The sequence below is a fragment of the Macaca nemestrina genome, chromosome 9 (assembly GCF_043159975.1).
Source record: "Macaca nemestrina isolate mMacNem1 chromosome 9, mMacNem.hap1, whole genome shotgun sequence".
NCBI lineage: Eukaryota > Metazoa > Chordata > Mammalia > Primates > Cercopithecidae > Macaca > Macaca nemestrina.
The window spans coordinates 80,087,723-80,099,457 of NC_092133.1; positions in this window are offsets into that span (position 1 = coordinate 80,087,723).

Here is an 11,735-nt window from a genome sequence, read left to right on the forward strand (position 1 = left end):
AAGCCACGATTGAAAGGTTGCTTTCTACTCTTAATTGCCTCACACTGTGGCAATGGCATATTAAAGGCTTTTGAGACTCAGGAGTCAGCAAAGTGAAATATTGAAAATAACTCCTGCCATCCACGATCTCCTCCAAGATGTCCTCTTAACACTTTCCCCTCTGCTCTTCGTATAGAAAGAGGAGGGAGACCTCACCTAATCTTTTCCAGTGCTCACATCAAAATGTCTAAACCAAAAAGCTAGAAATATCTGTAATAGAATTTCAATTTTTTAATTGACTTTAAATTAATAAAACCATAACAAGGTAACATCCCCTGGAATTTTGACAATTACAATTTCAAAGACCTACTGTATATTTTATCTTCTAAATTTAAAAAGAAAAAGAAAAAAAAGAGAGTTTTGTAGTTCCCTTTAGTGCCATTCTGATGCTCTTTCTCTGCTTAAAATATTAAATGTTTCTTACAGCCTTAGTGGAAAGGGAGGACTTCTTATCAACACAAACTGTCTGTAATTAGAGCCGTGTACATAATCCACAGGAGGTCTGAGCTCTGGGCTTATGATCCGAGTGACCTCAAAGTGATTCAGAAGGACACATAGCAGAGCTGTTTTCCATGATTCCCTGATGTCTTAGTTTGTTTGGGCTGCTATAACAAAGCACCATAAACTGGATGGCTTATAAACACCAGAAATTAATTTCCCACAGTCTGGAGACTGGGTAGTCCAAGAACAAGGTGCCAACAGATTCAGTGTCTGGTGAGGGCCTGTTGCGTATAGACTGTGGCTTCTTGCTGCATCCTCACATGGTGGGAGAGGCAAAGAAGTTCCTTCAGGCATTCTTTATGAATGCAGTCCTCATAACCTCATCACCTCCCAAAACGCCCTGCCTCCTAACATGATTACATTGGGGATATGAATTTGGGGAGACACAAACATTCAGACCATAGCACATAGTGATGCTCCAGGGCTCACCTCCCACCCCACAACCACCACCATGCCCCTACCCTGTGGACACAGTGCCCAGAAGCCAGAAAGTAGAAGTTAGACTTGTGCCAAATGTAAGCAAGGTAACCAAAGAATATCTAAACTTCGGGAAGCAGTAATTGGGTATACATGGAGAGATAAAAGAGGGAAAATGGTTATATGCTGCATTGTTACCAAAAAAATGAAGTTCTGCGGTGGCTGTAAGGTGTGACTGAAGAAGCTCAATGAGCTTGAAGGATGGATTGCTAGATATTTCATCAGGACAGCAGGCCATTTTACTGAGGCCTTAAACCCACAGGGCTTCTCAACTATTGTTCAGGAACAAAGTGTGCAGTACAGCAGGGTAGGTTTCAGCAAAATTGTTGATCTTAACTGGAATCCCTCATCATCCTTGCCCCCACAATATTTAAAACTCAGGAATAAAAATGGTTATGGGGCAGGTGCCAGAAAATTTCTTCTGTAAAGGACCAGAGAGTAAATATTGTAGGCGTTGCAGCTCTATGGCCTCTGTTGGAATGAACACAGCTATAGACAATGTGTAAATAAATGAGGAAGGCTGTGATCCAATAAAGCTTTATTACAAAAACAGGCAGCTGGCAGAGCCACAGTTTGCTGATCCCTGATACAAGGTGGGAAGCCTCACAATCTTAGAGCTGTCTTCCTAGAGAGTCTGGCTATCCTACCATTAACTGTGAATACGGCAAAGTCACTCATCCAAAACGAGTGTTCTCTTATGGACCCAACCCCTCTTGGTCCTGGGCCTCCTCCTCATTTTTCCCATCCTATACAAATTCTTCCTGATATCAATCGAATTCATCAAGCAAAAGAGTACTGTCCTCAGGCTAATTGAGGTCCCATTTCTGATGGTAGCCAAACCCATTGTGGTCTAGTTAGCCTCCTCTCCCATTTCCAGCAATGACTGATAACAGGCGGGGGCCTCTGTTTTTGCAGAGAGCTGGTTCAGCAAGCTCAGGAGAAAATGATTTTCTCTTTCAGTAGGAAAAAAAAGGTTAAAAACTCTAATGTTGTGTTTGCACTATATTTATTCTATTAATCCTGACCTTGAAAACTGAAAATCAACTACCATATAATCATAGCATAATTGTCTGGTAATGTCTGCCCTTGAAACAAGAATGCTGGAAGTAGTTCTCAGAGCCTGTACCAAAGTAACACAGCAAGAGATAAGGAGTCTGGTAGAGACAAACAGGAGCACTGGGTGCAAAAGAAAGGAGACTTCAGCTTGTATTCAGTGCTTCTCAATATTCCTGTGTATATAAATCACCTGAGGTCTTCTCAATGTGCAGATTCTGATTCAGTAGGTCTGGGGTGCAGGCTGAGATACTGCATTTTGCACAAGCTCCGGGGAGTGACGCAGATGCTGCTGGTCCCAGGACTCACCATTAGCACCTGATCAGCAAGGTTTAAGCCTTCAGGAGTTACATTTGGTAAGAGATAGTCAGGTGATGAAAAACAGACCTTAGAGATCACTCCACCAAACCTCATTACACAGATGAGGAAAGGGAAGCCAGGAGCTTAAGTGATTTGCCCAAGGTTGTACGTTAATGATAAAGCCTCTTGACTTCCATTCCAATGCATTTTACATCTCTAAAAACTTCTGGAAAGGATTCCCAAACAAAGATAAGAAATAGCTGGCAGAAGTTTTGTTCGGATTTTTTTTTAAGTTTTTTTAAACTTCTTTTTCATATGTGGAGATTGTGAGGCAATATTTCCAAATCAGGGTTTTCTTTTATTAATGATAATTTTGTAGTAATTCTGTAACAGTGCGTTTATTCCTCAGTTGAATCCAAGGCTGTATGAGGAAGCAAAGAGGACAACTTCATGAAATGGATCATCAAATTGTCTACATTTTGAATAATTTTTAAATACAGAGATTCCTTGATTTTGAATAATATGAAAAGCTATGATCTGAAAAATTGTGCCCTCTAATAACATGACAGATTCTTAGTCTAGAATAAAGGAGGCAAAATTCATGAACTTCAAGGGATTTCCTGAAAGAAGCTGATAAAACTATTTACGTTATCTCATGTATCTAGGAAATTTCCAAGTCAACAGTTGTAACAGTTGTCTCAGCTAGTCTAACACAGCCAATTTCCTAGTCTCCTTTCAACTTTTACTCAAAGTCGAATATCACTGCAAATAGCATGATATCCCTATATCATGCAATATGACATGACCTTAAAGGTTTCTAGCAAAAAAAAAAAAAAAAAAAAAAAAAAAAAAAAAACCATTATGTTTTTGAGCCTGCTTTATTTTAGCTTCCCCTGACATTTAGGATGAATGTAACTGGCCTATTCAGAGACAACCCAGGCAATCAAAAAACCAAGAATCCAAGCTAGGCTAAGCTAATGCTCAGGTTCGGTTTACAAGGTGTTGTAAACACTTTCTGGCCAAATTAAACTCCATCTGGGGAATTGGGGAATGATGAAGTCTGCCCTAAATTCCAGCATTCTACCTGTCCACCTGGATCATCTTTGGAGCCCTCCACCACGGAGCCTCACAAGTTCTTCATGAAGATATTTCATAAACATCTCCTGACAACCTCTCTGGGGTTTTGCACTTAGCTATCTGCTTGGCAGCCAGTCCTGGAACATTTGATGGGGGCTCTGCTGCTGGCCCCCCTCCAAATGGGCAGACCTGGGAATTTGTAGCCATACATTTAAATAGCTTATTTAGCTGTGCATGTTCCACATTAATTGCTCCTGCCTTCAGTTGGATTTGTGCTTGGTAATTTTCTCCTTACACAGAGAATAAAGATAAAATTTGATGGGCTGTGCTGGCCCAGGGCCGGTCAACTGCAAAGCTTCCTTTCTCATTAGTAACTATAAGTGCAGAGGACAGGCAGGAATGTCATGGATCACGGGGAGCTGGTGGGGCTCCATGTTTCAGAGAGTGGGCATTGAACTTACCTGACCCATGATTCATGCCTCTTCTTTTCAGCTTCCTCCTCAGATTCTGTCCATGGGAGACTGCAGGACCTGCCAAGCACAGGATGGCCCTCTAGAAGCTTGCTTAATGATTCCAGATAGGGGGCACACAATAACTATTTTCTATTACATTCCCTGACTCCCAACAAATGGTTGAAGACACCGTCAGGGCATTGCATCAATCCTAGGACTTCTTTCTGCATGCACTGTAAGCATTCTTGAAAGAGTTGGCCAATATAAGCTCCTTGCATGAAACAGAGTTTATAATTACCAGAGAATGTGTTTCTTCATCATGCTGTGTTCTGGTTCAACAAAGTTTTAGAGTTTCCATTCTATCTCTTCTGTGTTTGACCGGGCACCCCACATCTGCCTACCTCACTCCCCACATCTATTTACCCAGACAGGTGCAGAGTGACTTCCCGAGACAACATTTTGGCCAGGACATTATCAGTCCTCTAATCACTCGTGGCAATGCCAGGCACTGAGAAATGAAAATCATCATAAACAGAGAGTTCACCTAATGGCTCTGAGCGCTCGGCTTGGGTTTAGAAACTGCTTGTAGGTAGCTCTTTTGCATACTGTGTGATTGTGACTTAGGGACAATGCTGAAATTTATTAACAGCAAGCTTTGGCCTGATACCAGTGTCACATTGCATTAGAGAAGGTTCTGGCTTGCCTCGGTCATTCAGCCTGAGCCACAAACACCCCCTTGCTGCCCTCTGATGGATCTGTAACGCTGCTGATTAGTTTTGCCTGCATTGGTTAAGACGAAGAACTCAAGATGCCATATCTCTCTATGTGGCAGTGTGCTGGTGAGCCTTGAGGGTCAGTGGAAATGGAGGGAAAACGCCACAAGCTTCTCCCTGGGGTATATGTTCTTCATTGAATGTTAAAAATGCTAAAAAAAAAAAAAAAAAAAAAAAAAGGGAGTGCCTCAAACTTCACAGTCCTTCTCCTTCTCACCATCCGTTGGGCAAACCCACTCCTCTTCTTATCTCCCTTCCCTTATTAAAGTGTGCTACCATCTGCCTCAGTTATCCAAGTTAGAAATTGGGGACTATTATTCGTGCTTTGCTCCTCTCATGTCTCTGGACCCCAGTTAGTAACCAAGTCCTGTCCCTCAGTCTCCACAATGTCACCTAAATATACTGCTTCTCCTTATTCTCATCATCAGTTACGTAATGCAGGTGCTTAGCTAGACCCATGAAATAGCCTCAGCTGTGGTCTCCTGCCCTTGTATCCCTTTTCATCCCCATCCAGCTCAATTCACCCTTGACACCTCATTGTTTTATTCTAAAATACAAATCTGCATATGGCAAACCTCTTGTTTAAAACTGTCGGTGGTTCATATCACCTAGAGGATAGCATTCAGACTCCTCTCCATGCCATTTAAGATCTATGGTTTTCAATAGCCCCACATTTTTTTCCAACTCACTTTCTGCTGTTCTTCTCCATATTCTTAGGCAATATTGAGCTCCAAGTATATTCTTTCCCAGCCAAGCCAAACCCTTTCACGTGACCCCTTCTACCTGAAGTGCCCTTTCTCCTGCCCTCTCAGCACGGAAAATTTATATCCACTTCTCCAGCTTTTACTCAAAAAGAACATCTTTTGTAAGACTCTCTCTGATGCCTTTGACCTGTAATAATGTTTTATTTTGTTATAATCAGTACTTTATATGCCTATTACCTACCTAATGTCACATTGGGTCTTCTTAGTCTCCGAATGTCTAGCTCCAGCATAAATACTTTGCCCACTAGTATTAAGGAAAGGAGGGAAAGAAGGGAGAAAGGAATGAAGTTCATTAGCTTGTAACTTCAGAAGATAGTCTGTGCAGAAAGCACAAGTAGTATGTTTTATATCCTTTATGTGGGTAGATATCCCATAATGTTAGGGTGAACAGAATTCCAAGCTGTTAGGGAAAATGGATGTTGTGGAAATATAACCTTTCTGAACAGCAAGTAGAATTTCCAACACATTAGGTAACTGCCTCATGTGTATTGAAGCCAGGTGTTTTATTAGAAAACTATAATTGTCCCACAAATCTAAGCCCTCTAACCAATTCCAGGCCTAACAGGGTTAAAAGGTCACTGGCAAGATAGTACCATCATCAACATGCCAAGATGCATCCCCCATTGTGCACCTGGGTCAGAGGGAGGCTGCCCGGGAGATCATCACAGCAATAGAAGTGTGGTTCCAAACCGTCTGATCTAGAGATCTGGATGGAGAAGCGGGTAGAGTAGCCAAGAGAATATGCTGGTGACAAAAAACAAGCTTTTAAGAAAGTCAAGGCACAAATATTTTTTCCTTCAGTACTCTCATTTATCCACAAAGAAAAAACTAAGAGGTTGTTAAGACAGAGGTTGGGGTTCATATTCCTGCTGGAGAATGACAATTTTAATGCCCATTGATGAAATATTTTTCTGCCAAATACTAAATATTGTCATTTTTGTGCAGCCACAACACACACAGAGAGACCCACATCATTTAACACAAGCAAAGCCTGAAAGTTAAACACGCAAAGGAATTGGAGTGGAAAGAAATATTGGGGAAGACCAGCAGGGCAGGGTGGATTATACAGCAGTCCTTCAACATGCCAAGTGTTCTCCCCGTGTGTGTTCAAGCTTGCACCTCCCTCCAGGTGGCCAGAGGATCTCTCCAAAAACCTTGCTTCAACATCCATTTCCACCGTGGAGTTTGATCTTCAATCCCCACATATCAGAATCCAGAGTATAATATAAGAGAACTGGAGACAGCACATGCTTTATTTCTAGGCGTGCTTGGCCATAATTTGTGACGCTGGACCAACACTCCTAATGTCGCTGTGTCTGTTTCCTTACACAGCCATGTGTTACTTAACAACAGAAATACACTCAGAGAAATGCATCATTAGGTGATTTTGTTGCTGTGAGAACACCGCAGAATGTACCTACACAAACCTAGATGGTACAGCCTAGTACACATGTGGGCTCTATGCTATATAGCCTATGGTATATAGCCTATTGCTCCTAGGCTACAAACCTGTATAGCAATGTTACCATACTGAATACTGGAGACAACTCTAACACAAGGGTAAGTGTTTGTGTATCTAAACATATCAAAACATTAAAAAGGTACAGTAAAAATACAGTGTTATAATCTTATGGAACCACTCTCATATATGCAGTATGAAGTTGACAAAACATCATTAGCTGGTAAGTGACTATATAAGAAATGAGAAATAAATTACATGAGGCCGTCATTTTATCCACTGAGATGACAAATGAAAGTAGCAAGCTGACAGCTAACACACAGTAGGTGTGTAATAAATTCTGTTGGTGCCCATTCCCTTCCAATAGTAGGCTCATTTGTTTAATATTTTGCTAGCATCTTTATTAGGCATCCACGCTGTCTGCTGAAATAAACAGAAAGTCATGGTATTTGACTGAGCTGATGACATTCAAAAGCCCCCACACATCCTCCTCTTCACATACATAACTGTCATGGGCTGTGCAGGCCACACTGTGTGTCAGAAAAAAAAAAAGAATTTGAATTTTTTCTTCCTTAAGTGAGATTAAATGTGAAGAATGAACAAGATAAATAAGGTCATTTTCCTCATAGGTCTTGCTTATTTAGATCTCATTTTGAATGCACGGAAACTAATCTCTGCTATGTTGAGGGTTTTTTTTCCTCACACACTTAATGTGAAATACAGCAATAAATGGATGATGTTGGTGTTTGGAAGTGTGTGTGGTCAATAGAGGTTATAAAGAAAAAAATGAAAAGAAAGAAAGAAAAAGTAATTTCTTTTCAAGAGGAAGTGACCTATCGATACTACATAAGTTGCTACTAGGTCAACCCTGAATTGATTTTCATGTAGTCAATAGTTCTGTATCCTTGCATTAATAGTTGGGTAGTAGTAAGCACTGGCAACTTACCAAAATTAAATAATATACTCAGCTATCTGCTATGTCTAATGATACAAATGTCTTTCAAAGCAAAAAGGACTTAGAAGACAAGGATATATGCCCTGATTCTTTAAAAAGAGTTATCCCATTTAAAAGGAGAGAGAGAAAGAAAAATCTCTTATAGTGGCAATTTGATCAGATATAACTATAGTTCTTTTTCCTTGTTGCCCCCAGTCCTCATTAAGTGGCCAAAGAATATATAATATTAGAGGAAAACCTATTATCACTGATAGAAACAAAGAAATAGGAACATTCTCGTGTTAGAAACTTTTACAAACTTCTATAAGATATCTTATAGAATAGTCTGAATTGAAAAAAGACTGATATGCCCCATTCGTTTCCACCAATTAGCCACAAAGAGAATAAAAGATGCCCTCAAATACTCTAACTGGGAGATGTGTGGGAAGGAAGTGAGGCTGGGTCTTAGGACAGTTGATTGACAAAAATAGGTTGCAAAAAATTTGTCAAACAATTGATTGACAAAAAATAGCATTGCTGGGCAGGCAACAGAGACCTGGGAAACCCCAAGCAGTCAGCCAGTGTGGGAACTGAACTCCCCTTCAAAGGACAGTCACACCTAAACCCTTTCCCAGAACCACTTATCATTCATGGGACCCAGAGAAAAATGACAATACAGAGCTCCTTGTTCAAAAAAATTAAGAACTGTAAAAGGGTAACAGCAGAGCACTAAACCAAGCATGGAGCCCTTCTAATCACGGAGCCTTGTGTAATTTGCACAGGTCATGAAACCTGCCCTGCCTCCTTTTCACCCGTTTACCTCCATGACTACTCAAAATCTCACTTTCTTGATCACCCAACACCTCCCAGGTGATCACCCTTATATTAGTCTTAACATCCGCAACTCTGGCCCACCCTACCCTTGACCTATATATACTCTTTGGAGCACATGAACTATATAGCCAGAAAGATCCCCTTCCCCCATAAACTTCCTCTTCCTCTTGTTTAACCCAGCTGTGTCCTGGGGCCACTGCCTCACCTGAAGCCTTTTCAAGCTGATGCTGTTACGTTTTCCTCTCACCTCTCCCAGTGAGACGTTCTCCTTGCCCCACCCTCCACTGTGCTTCCAAATAGTCTCCTCTCCACCCTGCTTAGAGGCCATGCCATGCAGCTGCCCACCTCTCCCAAGCATATAGTTTCCTGACCTCCCAGTCACACCCTGCACTCCCTCTAGACTGCTAGAATCACAGTCTATCTCTCCACCTCTAAACATCCTCGTGGTGAATCCAACATCCGAATGAATAACCTGTCCCAGATCCCATCTAGCCTATCGGTTCCTTGACTCCACACCATCCCCTACTCCATCCCATCTCCACCCCCACCATCCCAGAGGCATGAAACAGGACCATGACACAATCTCAATTTCAGGTATTCCACTCTCTCAACCGTCCTTCATGTCTTCCAATTGTCTACTTTAGCATTCCCAATGAAGAAATTGTTTATCCTCATCAAAACCTCTAATCATTGACTCCCTCCATTGTGGCATTATCCATTACCCCCACCCTGTGTCTCACTATCTGCTTGGCCCAACTTGGTTCCCATGGTTCATGATTATAACTACTCCCTGGCAGGGTCCTCATCTCTTTTACCTCTCTCCCTCCTTTATACTCATGTGGGAAAATGCCAACTATCTGCCTGTTTAATGTTAACTTGAGTCAGAAAATTGAAAGGTATCTCTGAATGAAAAGCTAAAATAATAAAACAATGACCACACCTGATTATCCTAGTGACCTTTTTTGTTTTTTAATTTCAGAACAAAAGAAAAAAATTGTGAGCATCTAAAGATAAAACATACCACTTTAAAGGAATAAAAACCAGACTGGATGATGACTTCTTCCCTAAAGTACTAAAACAATGAATTAATTCTATGTGATTTTTAAGACTAAAGATTCTGATGAGCTTCCAGTCATACATGAGGACAACAGAAAATCTCAGCAGTCCCAAGTCTCTTTGTTGTATGTCTCATAGTTTCTGAAAATAGGCACACTCCACATAGACAAAAGATGAACTGAAACCAGGAAATCAGAACGGGGGAAGTCGTAGCATACAAGAAGAATAAAATCAGTAGAACAATAATTCCAAAGAATTACTGTTAATAGGATTATAAACTAAAAGTCAAAAGTAAATCTTATTTTGAGCATTAAACGTAAAATGCTTAGACCAGTGTCTGGATATGGTTGGCTATTATCATTACAAATAAATAAATGTGTTAATGATAATCTCAATTTAAAGACCCAAACTATTTGAACAAATTCAAGGAATGTGATGGGGAAGAGAGAGATGGAGTAGAAAATACAGAAAGAAAGGAAATAAAATCATATTATACTTGTTATCCTATGCCAGGTTAAGTCAGAAAATACCACTTTGTTCTTGAAGTAGATAACAGAAGCAAGATGTGTGCACACAATAGACACATACTGTACGATTCCACTCATATGAGGAACCTGAAGTAGTCAAAACCATAGGCACAGAAAGCAGAATGCTGGTTGTCAGGGGGTCTAGGGGAGGGCAATAAAGGGTTACTGTTTCATGGGTACAGGGTTTCATCTTTGCAAGATAAAGATTTCTGGAGCTTTGTTGCAAGCTACTGAACTGTACACTTAAAAATGATTAAGATAGTAAATTTTATGTATATCTTAATACAATGAAAAATAGAAAAAAACAAATTTATTTTCAAGTCAAAAAAGATGAAAAGAGACTCTATCCTATTGCTATCCTTCGAAATTTTTTGTCATGATTTTGTAGAAATATTTTGGGCACTAATATGTATTGTGTTGAAGAAGTATTTAGTTGACATTTAATAATTCCTTTATAGTTAAATAAATTGCTAATTATTCCACTCAAATAAGGTTATTTTTACAACTGCTAATAATAAAAGTAGTAAATTTATAAATTTTTTAAAAAGATGTGTGTGTATGTAGCTACACATGTGGATGTTGCTTCATTTAAGGCTGTGATCCTCATTCTAGGAGTGTACATCCTGTTAACCCAGAGAGGTTTTGCTCTGTTTTGCTTGTTTTGTTTTTCTAAATGCACAGGCCACTGCCAAGCAATGCAGTGCAGCAACCCTATAAATGCTATGTCTAGGCGTTCGCCCAACTATTCACTGAATAGCAGTTTGTCTTTGCAGTCTTAAAGAAGATATGGCTGAAAGGAGAGCAGCCTCCCTTAAAAATGGGAGCTGGCCACCCCTGTCCCAGACCCTCAAGTCCATCTCCCAGGACAGCAGCCTGTCTCTGGCAAAAAAAAAAAAAAAAGCTGGTCAACCTCAACTCACACAGCTATAAAACCAGGTCTGCCCAGGGCCAGCAAGAAGACACAGCCTTATCACCAGCCCTGAGATGGTCTTCATGACTCCCACTTCCTAAGCCCGAGACTTCTCATGGCAGAGTAGCAGGATCTTTCCCCAGTACCCCCTGTGGCCTTGCCTCTCCCACCCTTACTGTGGTGGAAGAGGTCCTTCAGTACAATAACATCAAAAGAATGCTACACACAAGGCATCTTTAATAATGATAGCAGCTGTTAAATGTTTGAAATGAGAATAAAAATTGCCAGGGAGCCAAGCAGGATTAGGGAAACACTGAGAATCAACAGGTCCAGATTGGAAGATAAAAGATGTCAAAAGAAACCAAAAGGAAGAGTGTGAGGATACCAATTATCTCAAAGTTGATTTTTTTTAATTCTCATCATTTCATATGTAGGTTACTATTCATTCATTGAGAATACATTTAGTGATCCCCGTGTAAGCCGAGTAGACCGTCATTCCAGATCCATTTGATGGAATTCCTTAGTGATGTTTGTTCTCATTTTCCCTTAAGTGTGTGCTTGAGACATGTTCAGAATGGT